The sequence below is a fragment of the Bos mutus genome, chromosome 1 (genome assembly GCF_027580195.1).
Source record: "Bos mutus isolate GX-2022 chromosome 1, NWIPB_WYAK_1.1, whole genome shotgun sequence".
Taxonomy (NCBI): domain Eukaryota; kingdom Metazoa; phylum Chordata; class Mammalia; order Artiodactyla; family Bovidae; genus Bos; species Bos mutus.
The window spans coordinates 119,214,816-119,230,648 of NC_091617.1; positions in this window are offsets into that span (position 1 = coordinate 119,214,816).

The following is a 15,833-nucleotide window of genomic DNA, read 5'->3' on the forward strand; positions in this document are numbered from 1 at the left end:
ATGGAAGCTGAAGACCAAGAAATCACAGAAGCCATCAATTCAGGGGAGTCTTGATGTTTCCTTTATTATAGCTTTGCCGAGGACAGTGTGGTGGGGTACAAAATGGTCTCCAAAGACTTCTTTGCTTCTTGGATCACAGTTCCAACGAGCTACATTAAATGCATTTTTTGAGCTCAACTCTTGAGTTCTCTATATCTTCATAACAAGTGGAGAGACCACTTTGAATACTGAAAGGCATAATTGATGCTTAATTATCTTATGGGTAAAACAGCTATCATTAAGTGAATATTTTAATTCCTATGTCCTTTTGTCTAATTGCGGAGGAATATTGGATGTATACAGGGACAATGAACGAGCTGGGAATTTTAATGAGGCTGAACATGTCTAAATTTAAGGTTCTTGGGTTTAAGCTTATCCTCTTAAAATATATTTGGTCTCATGTCAATCTGTTTAGGACAACCGTATCTAACATCTTTCTATTAAGTACCAAATGTTAGTTTTTACCATGAGATTTTCTCTTATCATTTCGTTTATTGCTGTTTTGTTTTGTTTTTAACGGAGTGAAGAGCACCTGCTTTTGAATAAATAAATAGAAGAAATTTTAAGTTTTCCATACAATATTCCAGTTGAATGTCTATGCTCAAGCACTTCGTTTGGAAGTAGTGTAACATGAAAACATGCTATACAAACCTTAAATTCCAGGTTAGTTATTACTAGGAGAGCTTTGCAAGTTGTCAAAGGCTTGAGTGAGATAAACTGCTTTACTTCTCTTAATTTCTCCAGATGTTCACTGTAAATTGAGGAAAATCTGTAGCTGGATGATTTTCTTTCTGTCTGCTTTTCATTTGCTGCAAACTACAACCACAAACTCTTTTGACAGAGCATGGCAACTGTCCAGCCCCATAGTTTCTGTGACTATTTTTGTCTGAACAAGGAAAAAGGGGCATATGTTTACAACTGGACAGCAGCAGGAATCCCTCTCTCACTGGTTGTTTTCTAGTCACTTGTTTTTCTGTTGACATCTGTAACTATAGCCAGTTAGAAGCTTCTCTCCTTTTGCTTTCTATTAAAGACGACTGGTTTTCAGTCCATCTTACCTGATTGACTTCTTTCTTGTGAACAGTTTTTGCATCACAGTCTATTTGAACAGTCACACCAATACAAAGCAACGATTATAGCATTGCTATGTTTTCACTTCTCAACACTATAGTTTGTAATTTACTTCTTTACATTCTTAGAAAAAGTGAGTAAATTCTTAGGAATATAAGAAAGTTACAAAAGGACTGAAAGAAGTTACTTAAGAATTTTACACTTAGGTCTCTTACAGAAGTATGCATGCATGCTAAGTCATTTCAGTCGTACCTGACTCTGTGACTGTATAGACTGTAGCTCACCAGGCTCCTCTGTCCAAGGAATTCTCCAGGCATACTTAGAGAGGAACGTACGTACTTACATCATGAATATTTAACCTGTGCAGTTTTAAACTTGTTAAAGCACATCAATATTTTTAAAGTTTAAAATTGTTCTAAATGTTATAAAAGTTATAGAAAATAGGATATTATCTTTTTGGGGAAAAAGTGATCAATGTCAGAGGCCAAAATAAAAACCCTATGAGAAAACTATCAGTAATTATGGAGACTAGATACAGGATGGGAGAAAGAAGTTTGGATTAAATTAAACTGTGGTATAAAAATGTAAAAGTACTTTCTCATAATTGAAAAAGAGTCCTCAATAGGATTTCACACAGCCTCATACAGCCCCATTGCTCCTTAAATTTTCTTTCTTTTTTTGTCTTATCTCATGAAATGAGATAAGGAAATGTATATACACTAGAAACTTCCAAAAAAAATGAATCTGTTTGGTCCTTTGATCAATTTTAAGTAAGAAATTATCCAGCTTTCCTGTTCAAAAATACAATCTAAGGCTATATGTGCTGTTGCTGTGCTGTGCTTAGTCGCTCAGTCATGTCCGATGCTTTGTGACCCATGGACAGTTATATGTGATCTGCCTACAAAATCCCAACGTCATTCTCAAATGATGCACACACTGGCGTATTTAGTTATACATTTAGTATCCTCCTCATCTTATGCAGAATTAAGTCATCAGGAATCTCTGTGACAGTGGATAGAGTCACAGATGTGAAGTCCTTCAGACTAGAGACAATTGTATTCCTTCTTTATCAGAGAATCTGGAAGATTAGAAAATTTTGTTTATTTGGCTAAACTCGAAACATAAAGCTTAGATGATAAGTGAAAGCATCAATTTACAGTGTTTACACATGTGCTTGAAATGTGGCCTGTTAACAACTCTAGCCATTAGCAACTGCAATGATATCTGATTCTAAGACTGACAGTTTCTCCACTTAGCCTTGAACAGGTTTTACTTTTAATATCTTCCTTCTCAAAAGTAATCACTATCCTGTACATTAAGGACTTGCCTGGTGGCTCAGACGGTAAAGCGCCTGTCTACAATGTGGGAGACCCGGGTTCGATCCCTGGGTCGGGAAGATCCCCTGGAGAAGGAAATGGCAATCCACTCCAGTACTATTGCCTGAAAAATCCCATGGACAGAGAAGGCTGGTAGGCTATAGTCCCTAGGGTCGCAAAGAGTCGGACATGACTGAGCGACTTCACTTTCACTTTCTATCCTGTACATTGTGCTTATCATCTTATTTTTAAACATTTATTATATTATTTTTTATCCAACAAGAATATTAGGCTGAATATTTGGTCAGTATGGCATAACTGCCATCACTTTCAAGGTGTCCAAAGGGCTCTGCATTGCAGAGGGAAACCAGGAACAAGTTTTCACAAAGTGCCTTTCTTGGCATGGTTCTGGGTCAGAGTTTGCCAGTGAGAAGCACTTGAGTGACATTTGGAAGGTAAGAAAGAAAATGTGGATAGGATTCTTTGGAGATTCTTTCAGAAAGACACTGGGTAGGTTGCAAACAAGACCACAAGAGCTGTCTGGCAAGCTCACCTGCTTTAGTTCTGTAGACAACTAAGTTATCAAGTAAAAGCTTCCTGAGAATCAGTGTTTGTTCACTGGGGTAGCCAGGGCTTTTCCTTGAGTCCTGAGATTTTCAGTGTTTTCTGAATAATACCATGAAAAATAACAGCTCTGTTATTACCACTAACTAATCGTCCCTAATGAATTCCTTTACTGTACTCCTCCAGTCTTTTCAATTGTTTTGTATACCTCTAATATCTTGTATAAGAATTATTAATACTTGAATATAATGTGGCTTTTAATTTCCTGATCAAAAGCTATCTGATAGAAACAGAGTGTTTTTTATACTATTTTAAATTTTATACAAATGGCAACTTACTCTACCTACTCTTCCTCAATTTTCTTTTTCACTCATTTACACTTTGGAGATGAATCCATGTTAATACATGTACTTTTATTTAATTCATTATAATTGGTACATAATGTGCCAATGTTTTATTTACTACAATTTATTTATCCATTTTTTTCCCAGTTAAGTCACTTTTAGTTGGTTGTCAGTGTTTTGATATCACAGTAAGATTAGAATGAAAATCCTCTTATTTGTCTTGTCTATATAAAAAAGAATTATTTTTAAGGATTTATGTAAGGAGTAGCATTGATGCCATCAATGGTATCAGAGTTTCCTATGTTATGCTCATTAAAGCTTAGAATTATCAAACTTTATAAAATTTTGTCAGTAAGTAGTGATCAGTATTGCATTATCATTTTCATTTGAATTTTTAAATTTCTACTGAATAAAAACATAAATTCAGCTGCTTTATGTAATATAAAATTGTAAATTTTTCTTACATGTATGTTTTTGCTTAAAAAGCTATTTTATAATAAGAGCTGAAAAAGCCATTAAAAATAAGCAAGCTATTGAATATTATACTATAAAACGTATGAAAATAAAAATTGTTCAAGGATGATGATTTTCTATGATTAGGTTATGAATTTCTCTATAATTGGCTTCATATTTTTATTTGTAAATCCTTTGAATCAAACTTCCAGTTGAAGATGAAAGAATAGAGACATTTCTATGCCTTCTGTTTGAAATCAGCCAAACATTTCAAAGAACAAAATAATTGTAAATACCACCTCCAATGAACTAGAAAACAGCCACAATCAATGCCCAATGACAAAAATTTGAAATTTGGGTTAATTTGAAGGTGAAAGCCAAGAAGGATATACACCTCTGTAGATACAATGCAAATTTCAGAATTTTTCTAAAGTAAAAAGGCCTCATCAATGTCCCTGTACCTTTGTGGGGGGGATGACCTGAGAGATTATCTCTGAGTCCAGTATACATCACAAGAAGAAGATAAAGTTGAATCAGAAGAGCCATGTCACCTTTCTAAGAGGAAAACAGTCTACTTCCTAGGGTGGGAAACAGACGGAGGCTATTTTCTCTGAAGCTGCTGATCACAGGCAGCTAAAAATGTGTGGGTAAATGCTAAGCCAGCACACAAAGAAGAGTGACAATGGAGATTTTGCTGTGATTCTCACAAATCTTCCCCTCTTTCCAAGGGACAGCTAAGAAGATTGGGTAAATCATGTCCCTAAGGCAAAAACTCAAAGAGTATTTGGCATAAAGGTTCTGAGACACCGTATCTAAAATAGATTTTCCTGATTCCCCTACTTTATCTCTTCATTGTTCTTTGTCTTTTCTTATACAATAAGTTGATTCAGATAGAACTGACCACATTAAAATGTGGGTAATAACTAGAAGAAAGCAATCATGGAGTTAGGCAAAAATGCATAAGAAGTTTGAGAAAAAGAAAGAAGTGCAAAGGAACCTGGAGAGAGGAAATTAATGTACATAAACAGGACGGGGAATTATCAAAATAATTATGTCAGACGAATAATAACATATTGATGATCTGAAAAAACTAAGTGAAAATATGGTTTATTTTTAAGAAGTCAAAGATATATACATAAGAATAAGTAAAGATATGAAAGTAAACTTTGTTAAATTCAGCTTACCTTTATGATTAAAATATAGCCAATAATTTAAATAGACACTGCTGAAATCACAGGTGGGAACATGGAGGACAGACTAACAAAATGAATTTCAAAATGCATAAAAATTTAAGAAAATCGGGGAAAATACTAATGGAGGACACATACTGAGGATGAAGCATGTGGTTATATGTTGTAACTGGAGAAGGATACAATCTAACTGGAATTAAAAATATTTGACACATTAGAATCTGAATGGGGCTTCCCTGATAGCTCAGTTGGTAAAGAATCTGTCTGCAATGCAGGAGACCCTAGTTCAATTTCTGGGTCAGGAAGATCCCCTAGAGAAGAGAAAGGCTACCCACTCCAGTATTCTGGACTGGAGACACACTAGAATCTGAATACTGAACACTGAGCTATATCTGAGAAATAATTGATGCAGAATAATCATCAGGTTATATATTTATAAAATTATTAGACTTCAAGGATTAAAAAAAGTCACCTACTGAGGCTAAAAATTAACCTGCTCTTGGATTTCTGAGTAGCAACATTTAATACCAGAACACAGTAAAGCAATCTTAAACAGATATTCAGGATGGAAATATGATTCAAGAATTTTGTATTAAGTCAAGTCACTGCTCAACAATGAAGGCAAAAAACATACATTTTCAAACATGCAAGAACTCATAGCACAATGCTACCACTGGTATGATGAAATTCAGCCAACTTATAGATGATTTGAGAAAAGAAGGGAAAATATTTGGAAATAAGTATTGAAGCTAGCTTTTCTGGTGGCTCAGATGGTAGACAATCAGCCTGCAATGCAGGAGACCAGGCTTTGATTCCTGGTTAGGAAGATCCCTTGGAGAAGGAAATGGCAACCCACTCCAGTATTCTTGCCTGAGGAATTCCATGGACAGAACAGCCTGGAAAGTGACAGTCCATAGGGTCGCAATGAGTTGAACGTGACTGGGCGACTAACACTACTTTTTCAAGAGAGTAGTCATTTTGTTGAAGAGTACATGAAAAGCTTAGCATGTATTATGTACTGAATTGTTTGTGTCACCCCAAATTCACAATTTAATGTCCTAGCCCATAGTATGATGCATTTGGAGGTGGATGGCATTATTCCTTTCAGAAATAATTAGGATTAGATTAAGTCATGAGTGTAGAACTCTCATGATGAGATTTGTATCCTTAAGAGATCAGAACTTGTTTCCTCAAGCACATCCATTCTCTCTCTCTGTCTGCACTATATGGGGAAACAGAAAGAAGGTAGCTGGCCAGGAAGAGAGCTCTCACCAGAGACTACATTGGCCACCTCCTTGATCTTGAACTTCCCATCCTCTAGAACAATAAGAAGATAAATTTCTGTTGTTTAAATCAATCAGGCTTTGGTATTTTGTTATGAAAATTTGAGCAGGGTAAGATCGTCTATGTTAATTTTGCGATGTCTTCTATACATCAAGCAGAGAGTTGGATATAGGATGCTGGAGTTCACGGAAGAGTTGGATAAGAATTTGGAAGTCCTCATTCACAGATAGCATTTAAAGCCAAGCTGAAGGTGTATGGCTTGAGGTGTGTGTTTTTGATGTGGTTCTTCTCTACAGAAATTAGTGGGACTGGCAAATTGTGCTTGGAATTTCATTTATTTAAAAAGTTCATATCACACTCTGCCTGCTTTTTTTCTTGGCTTACTTGGTTTTATAGGTAACTTTTTCTATTGATTTTCAAATATAACCATTTCATAAAACACTTCTATTTCCTGTCTTTCTTTAATTCCTTGAGTCAGATCCCAAAGGCCAACATCCCTTTATTATTAAGCCCATGTCTGGTGCCAGACTACTGAACTAATTAAGTCTGCATTTTTCTCCACCATGATTTTTATAATACATGACAAAAAGTTACTACAAAGCCAATTATATACTTTGGGTCACCAAACAAGACAGTCTGCCCAGGACTGGTTAGGCTTACACCTATTGTTCTGGCATAATTATCAATAGCACTCCCTTTCACTTTCCAAATTTGAGCAACAAATTTTATGTTCATCTTAACAATAGTTGATATTTTTTCTTCACAATTCATTAGATGAGTGTTAGCTATAGATTTTAATTCAAACTATGTTTATCTATGATTGTGCTTCACAGAGTTGAGTAGTAAAAGGACATATTTTAAAAGGAAAATATTCTTTGGAACTCCTAATATCAATTAGGATTAATTATATATTGGTAAATAAAAATAAATATAAACTTGCTATACAAATATTATACTAGGTACCAATAGGCTTGCCTGGTGGCACATCGGTAAAGAATCTGTCTGCCAGTGCAGGGACACGAGTTTGATCCCTCAGTTGGGAAGATCCCCTTAAGAAGGAAATGGCAACCCACTCCAGGATTCTTGCCTGGGGAATTCCATGGACAGAGGAGCCTGTCAAGTTATATTCAGCCCATGAGTTCGCAAAACAGTCAGGCACAACTTGGTGACTAAACAACAACAGCTAGGTGACAATGTCAGATTTTTTAATTAAATGATAAAAAAATCTTTATATAAACCATAAATTCAAAGATAACAATTAAGATTTAATATGAAACGTTATTTTACAGAAGCTAAATCTCTTCTTAGAATATAACTATGGGCGTGTGTGTTCAGTCACTTTAGTCATGTCTGACTCTTTGTGACCCTAAGGACTATAGCCTGTCAGGCTCCTTTGTCCACAGAATTCTCCACGTAGGAACACTGGAGTGGGTTGCCATGTCCTCCTCCAGGGGATACTTCAACCCAGGAACTAAACCTATGTCTCCTGTGTCTCCTGCATTACAGGCAGATTCTTTATTGCTGAACCACCAGAGAAACTCATAACATAACTATAGTACTTATGAAAGTTTGTTTTTTTGAGTCTTCCCAGAAATCTTCTCTTTTTACATAACTATGGGCTTCCCCTGGTGGCTCAGATGGTAAAGAATCTGCCTGCAAAACAGGAGACCCAGCTTCAAGGGTTGGGAAGGTTGGAAAGCTCCTTTGGAGAAGGGAATGGCAACCCACTCCAGTATTGTTGCCTGGAGAATTTCACGGACAGAGGAAACTGGTGGGCTACAGTCCATGGGGTCCCAAAGAGTCAGGCACGACTGAGTGAGTAACACCATGACCATGGAATTAGTACTCATCAAGCACACCATGCATCATTTGGTCTTCATTGGTATAAACACATCACTTCATTACCGAGTGTGTTTTGTTCTTTTTTCATTACTGATAAGTGAAGTTGTGTTAAGTTCCTTTTTTTCATCATAAAGCAAACACTGGTAATAAAAGCATTTAGTGATACTGATTATATGGTGATTCTTCACATGGCCAGAATACACCTCTGTACTTTATTTTCAGAATTTTATTCAAATGGAAACACAAAATCTGAAAAGTTATGAAGATCCTCAAGAAGAAGTTTGTCGAACATATGAGTCTATACATTTTTATTTGTAAAATGATGCTGAAAGATTTAAATCTGATAATTTATGCAATAAGTACAAATAATCAATAAACATAAACAAATCCTCTTCTTACTAGGAATAAAAAATGAAAATTATTGACGATGACAATTATAAGTATTTTGAGGGATTCAGGATTAAGTGTTCTTATCCTTGTACATCTATCTTGGGATTTTAATTGGGTAAAACATTTCTTGAAAGCAAAGTGATTATGTGTATTAAAATGTAAAAGTATGCATATCCTTAGACACTTCTAGAAATGTATTCATACTTAAACATTCATATGCGTATATAAATTAGCATATTTGACACATGTATATTTTACTTGACAAATATGTTTTCTACACACAGACACCTACACACATACATACTACACATGTTTGTCAGTCAGTGTGCCAGGCACTGAGTATTTAATGATGACTAGTTCCTGTTTTCAAGAATTTAGAGTTTAGTGTTGGAGACATATTAAAAGTCATAAAATATGGCAACCATGCCAAGTGCTATATAAGGGCTATACGAGCACCTTTAAGAGATGTTTTTAACACAGTCAAAGAGATCAAGGAAGGCTTCTCTCAGGAAGGCCCTTGAAGCTAAAGCTGAGTGAGGAACATGTGTTAACCTGAAAAGAGAAGAAAGCAGGTTTCAAGCAGAGAAGTAGCAGGTGCAGAGCCCCTAAGGTAGGAAGAGACATCGAGAATACAAGTAGATGACAGGAGACGATTGTGGCTGGAAAGGTGAGAGAAGTGAGACTGCAGTGTACAAAGATACGGGGGGATAGGAAAGCACCAGAGGTCTCTCTTTTATTCTTTTTCAGAGTTTTATTCTTTTGCTCAAATAACTATAGTTTATTTCCAAAGCTTGAATGAGTTTTAAATATAAACAGAATTGTTTTTGGAAAGATTGCTTCAACTTTGTGTGTGTGTGTGTGGATGAATAGTTGAATATTTGTTAGATAAATGAAATTAGTTATGATTTTTTTATTTACAGTCTTTTCAATCATGTGTGCTCAGTTGCTCAGTTACGTTTGACTCTTTGCAACCCCATGGACGGCAGCCCGCCAGGCAAGCAAGAATACTGGAGTGGGTTGCCACTTCCTACTCCAGGGTATCTTTCTGACCCAGGGAGCCAACCCATATCATTTGTGTCTCCTGCATTGACAGATGGATTCTTTAGTGCCACCTGGGAAGCTCCTTTTAATCATAATTAAATATAAAAATTCCTTAAATATATAACAGTAAGGGTTAAACATACAATAAGCATCAGATCAGATCAGTCGCTCAGTCGTGTCCGACTCTTTGCGACCCCATGCATCGCAGCACGCCAGGCCTCCCTGTCCATCACCAACTCCCGGAGTTCACTCAGACTCACGTCCACACAAGGGTTTATTTAAATGAACTTCAGTACATTCACACAATGAAATATTTTTAAATTGTTCACAGTGATAATACTTTAGAAGTATATCTATTAGCATGAAGAATTGTTCTTAATCTATTAAATAGAGAAAGTGAGAATGAAATATATATCTATATACACATACATGTGTATGTATGTTCATGTTTAGTCACTTCAGCTGTGTTCAACTCTTTGTGACCCTGTGGACTGTAGCCTTCCAGGCTCCTCTGTCCATGGGATTCTCCAGGCAAGAATATTGATGTGGGTTGCTATGTCTTCCTCCAGGGGATCTGCCTGACCTGGGGATGGAACCCATGTCTGCCTGTATCTCCTGCATCTCAGGCAGATACTTTACACACTGAACCACCTGGGAAGCCCACGTGCTTGTGTGTGTGTGTGTGTGTGTGTATAATATATATATATTATATATATTTACCACAGACTGGCATGGTTCTCATGACAAAATATAAACAGTTATATAAAGTGTTGGGCAAATACAGGTCTAGATTAAAGGAAAGAATAGACTCAGCAGTTATCATGCAAATTTGTGGCAAATTTTTACTAAGGCAAACATAAACTAAGTCTGTGAAACCTTGAGGTACTATTGCATCCACTTGGAAAGTTTTCTTTTCTTTGCTTCATATAAAAATCAAGAAGCACAAAAATTAGGATGCATCAATAAAAGATATCATTTAACTGAATAAATAAGTGTGAAATTTTCTTCTGAGGACACTTTCTTCCATAAAACTCTCCTCTCTTAGCTCCTCATAAGAAAGAGGGAAAGGAGAATGCAATAATATGACTTCAGAATAAATAAATAATGGAAGAAATTTCAAAACAGAATGAGGCTTTGCTTTGAACTATCCAATCTTCTTGAGACTGCAAATTGTGCAGGAACAGGGAACAGTTTCTCTCATGAGTTTTCTTCCAATCAGGAGGAAAATACAACATGAGCATTTCTTACAGATTACAACATATCTAATCATATACCTGGTTACAATCTAGAAGAGAAGACATATGAAAAATTCATAAAGAATTTATATACATAGTATGCTCAGGTCAATTTTTATTCTATACAAATTTTTGAAGAAAAAAATCAAAATTATTTTGATGTAATAATTCAGATTATAATTCATAGTGTATAAATGCAACTAACATAAATCAATGTCTGAATTACTCTTGGATGTCATTTGCTTAATGTTTTCAATGTAGTAAAGTTTTCAATGCATTTTTTTCCAATAGAGAGTTGTTTTCTATTATATCCTTTTTCTATGTCTTCATGTTTCATAATATATTTCAAAGAGCCAAAATATGTTATTACTGATACAACAGACTCTCTTTAAGCCAAGATAAGCTTTGACACAAACCCAAGCTTTGAGTTTAGGATTTGATTCAGATAATAATATCAAAAATAAGGCAATGTTCCTCTGTAGTATAGATTGCTTAAAGCTCAATCTTTGGAGCAGAACAGACCTGTGTTTGAATCACAACTTCACCAACTTCTAAGTTATTTGATCTTGGAGAACGTACTTAACTTTTCCAAATACATTTCCTATCATGTCACCATCCTATTGAATACCCTCGAAAGGCTCCTTATTCCACTGAAAATAAAACTCAGCATGTTTTAAATTTCTCCTGGGTTTCACACCATCTTGTCCCTGATTATCTGTTACCTTTCTCTTCTCATTTACTACCTGTATAGGTGTCAGTCAGGGCTTCTACACACATTAGTCCACTTTCCCTCTTTTCCAATGACTATCCAATCCATCCATTATACAGTTGTGTGTGTGTGTGTGCACACACTAGGTCACTTTAGTCATGTCCAACTCTTTGCAGCCCCATGGACTGTATCCCACCAAGCTCCTCTGTCCATGGGATTCTCCAGGATACTGGAGTGGGTTGCCCTGCCCTCCACCAGGGAATCTTCCCAACTCAGGGCTCAAACCTGTGTCTTATGTCTCCTGCATTGGTAGGCAGGTTCTTTATAACTAGCACCACCTGGGAAGCCCAATACAATCATGCATTTGTTGCTAAATATTTATTTAATTTTTAAATGACATGGAAAGACATCATATTTACACAGACTGTGAAAAAATGCACTTACAAATGAATTCTAAGCTGAGATATTCCCAACAGCATATTGTGAAACAAGGAGGAATATGTATTCGATGTTCTTTATCTTTTACTCTCAGCAGTCCCATTCCTTAGGCTGCTCAGTCTTGAGTTAATGACAAATTTGGTCATTCATTTGAAATAATGAAACTGTCAGTGGGGCCCGTCTGGTATGCATCAGCTTAAGTCAATTACTTAGCAGTAAAGGCAGTTGTAAATACACAGAAAATAACTTTTGTGAAAACAATGAGTCCTTTTCCTTTATCTATTGCTGTGTCCTATTATAATGAGTAGCATGTTAATTGGTCCAAAGTTGAAATGTGTTACTGAAAATGAAAGTAACCGTTATTCTTTTACAACCATGAAGGAAAAGCCAACAAGATTCCCAGACAGAATCCTTGACATTGTTAAAGGCCTAAACAATGCCATCACAGTCTATCTACAGACTTCTTCCCATGTAAGAAACAGATCCCTCTTCTAAACCTTTATAAATCTTATTTGGGCTTCCCTGGTGGCTCAGAGGTAAAGAACCTGCCTGACAATGTAGGAGACATGGTTTCCATCCCTGGGTTGGGAAGATCCCCTGCAGAAGGAAATGACAACCTACTCCAGTATTCTTGTCTGGAAAATCCCATGAACAGAAGGAGTCTGGCAGGCTACATCCTATGGGGTAGCAGAAGAGTTGAATATGACTTAGTCACCAAACAACAGTAAATCTTGTTTGTTTTTGTATGCATGTAAAATCATTCCTAGTTGATGCAATTGGTAATTTAATTTGACCAAAGCAACAAAATCCATCACAATCAATTCATGCTGACAACTTTGGTGCTTATTGATTTTGTAGTTTGGATATTTGGTTTGTAAAGTAGGTTTTTTATTGTTGCACCAGAATTAGAGGGGCAAGGAATTTGTACTTTGTTGTTATAAAGAAAAATGTACATTGCTTGTAAACACAGTTCTAGAGTGATACACTCTGAACTGGATTGAACATTTGCAAAGGACTGAGTAGATTTGAACCACTGAGTAGATTGTATCCTTATTTTATTTGCAATTGGTCATGAGGTTTGGGAATGTCAGCTCTCACATCTCTAGTCTTCATATAGAGAATACAAGGCACACAAGCTGATCTGTTAGGATATGGGGAGGAAAGTATAACTTTCATATTTTCAAGTCATTATTTTTACTTTGTATATATTTTATTGTGTGTATATGTTTTACAAGAACATACTGTAGTAGTATGTAAATATACTTTGCAGCAATTTTCAAAATATTTTTACTGATAAGCATATGTGATCTAAAATTTTTGAAGACAGTCACTCTCACAGCTCTTTTATCTTTAAATGGAAGAAATCAGTGCTTTTTAGACACAACTTCATGGGATCCTGAAAGTTCATTGAAAGTAGTATCATATAATATCACTAATATATAGAATCTAAAAAAGATGTAACTGAACTTATTTTTAAAAAAGAGACTCACAGATGAAACCAGAAAACAAATTTCTGGTTACCAAAGGGGAAGGACAAATTAGGAGGTTTTGATTAACATATACACACTACTATGTTTAAAATAGATAGCCAAAACAGACCTACTGCATAGCACATAGAACTATACTCAATATTCTGTAATAACCTATAAGGAAAGAGAGTCTGAAGAAGAACATATAGATAGATAGATAGACAGATATATCAACATATCTACATATATATAAACAGATTTATCTATCTATCTATATACAGATATATCTGAATTGCTATGCTGTATACCTAAAACTAACATGATATTATCAATTATACTTCTATAAAAAAAAAAAAAATTTTAAAAATAAAAAGAAGGTAAATCAACAGTAAAAAAAGAAATTGAGGATAAAATTTTTCTTCTAATGCTATATGCTATAAATTTCTAATTTAATTTTAAGTGTAAATAAATACATGTGTTATTAAAGATAAGTGCTTAAGTGAAAAAAGAAGAAAAAAAGAAAGTGGTTAGGATGGGGAAGACCTAAGCTATGAGAAGTTCAAGGAAACAGAGCTCACTAGACCCTACCCAACTAGCTTCCCTTTGTATTTCTTTTATATTTTATATTTCTGAGTTATATTTCTTTATAAGAACAAGCTTCAGATACTTAAACAAAAGTTTGAAGGACACTGGACTGAATGATGTCTGAGGTCTCAACAAAATCTAACCTTTGACCATCTAGGTCCTGAGTTGCCTTGTATTATGGAGGTAAAATAGTAATAAATGTTACACACATGCATAGCAAATTTTTGTATTAGGGACCTTACATTTTAGATCTCAGGTTTCTGCTCTAATTAATGATGTGAGGCATATGTATAAGAGGATAACCAACAATATGTGCAATCTGAGTGATGGATACAATGTGTAATAATGATTAAGCCTAAGAACAGATCTCTTCCAGGTATAATCAAAGTGAAAGGTGTATTTTAAGGGGTCCTTACCATTACCCCATGGGAGGTGCTAGCTTTTAATGAAACTTTTCTTTTAATACTACCCCAAAATAATTTCATTCTATAGGTAGTGATTAACTAATACAGCTGACTCTTTTGAAGCTTCGTTTAAAGTTTTTAAAAAGTGCAACTGAATCTCACTAATATCCTTTGAAAGTAGTGAACGCTTAGCCCCTAGATGCATGGACACTCTTGATGGAAGTCAGGTGTAGGATCAGTTGCCGCATAAATAAAGATGTCTCATGTCATCTTTAGCTATTTCATATGTTGAACAGTTTATCCTCGTGAAATAAATATAGACTCAATATTTCCTGGATTCTTTCTTCTCCACCTATTTCCTTAGAATCAATCCAAGTAGTCTATAAAATGTAAAGAAAAATTAAACCAGTTTGGCAGTTGTATGTCTTGTCAGGATTTTGGGCCATATTTTTGCAATGGGTCATAAACAAACAACAAAAGGGAGAAAATAAACTAATTTATGAGTCATGACTGTTACCAGAGGCAATTCTGAACCATTTCCAATGTGTGTTAATCTGTTTAAGATTACAAAGCCAGGAGGCACATATGTAAACCTTTTTCAGGCAATGCCTTCTCGCAAAGATTGTGCTAAGAAAGTAAGTGGCAGAGACGGTACTGATGCACTTGGAAAGACATATGACTTCCCATGACAATGAACTTGACTTTTTCTTTTGATATAGGGTTAGGGTGTGTAGTGGGAGAAAACTCATTTTTGCATCTGTCCCCCCTCCAAGGAAGCATTATTCCTTGATAGAGAACCTTCACAACTTTGTCTAGCTTCTTATTTTCCTAAGATACACTTATCTTCCTGGACCAAAATGATATGCAATTTTCTCGCTCTTCAGTTAGAAATTTGAATACCAAAATCCAATGGTAATTGTGCCCATTCATATTTATATTATATATAAATATATACTTCATATATAAATGTATACTTCATATATAAAACATTTGTATACTTCATATATAAAACAACACACCTTTCTTTATAGATAAATACTAATGTATAGATGTTTTAGTGCTTTCAATAAGTTTAAACATCTCAATAATTTCTATAAAATTGATTTGCTCTGTAAAAAAAGAGAAAATGAAAAATATATATATTGCTTACTGCTACTAGCCTAAAATGTGTGATTATAGGCAAAGCTTGTGTACCTGTGTGTGTGTGTGTGTGTGTAGAGAGAGAAAGCCCAGGCCCCAGAAATGCCTCACATTCAGACCTTTGATATTATCATAATATTCAAAGAAACAGAAACATATAGGACCCAAGACACACACTAAAAAATTTGGCGATAAACTCTCATCTTGTAATTTTTATATTTAATACATCACAAAATTTGAACCCTATCAGGGCATTTCTTGGTCTTCCCTGATAGCTCAGTGCAGGAGACCCTGGTTTGATTCCTGGTCAGGAAGATCC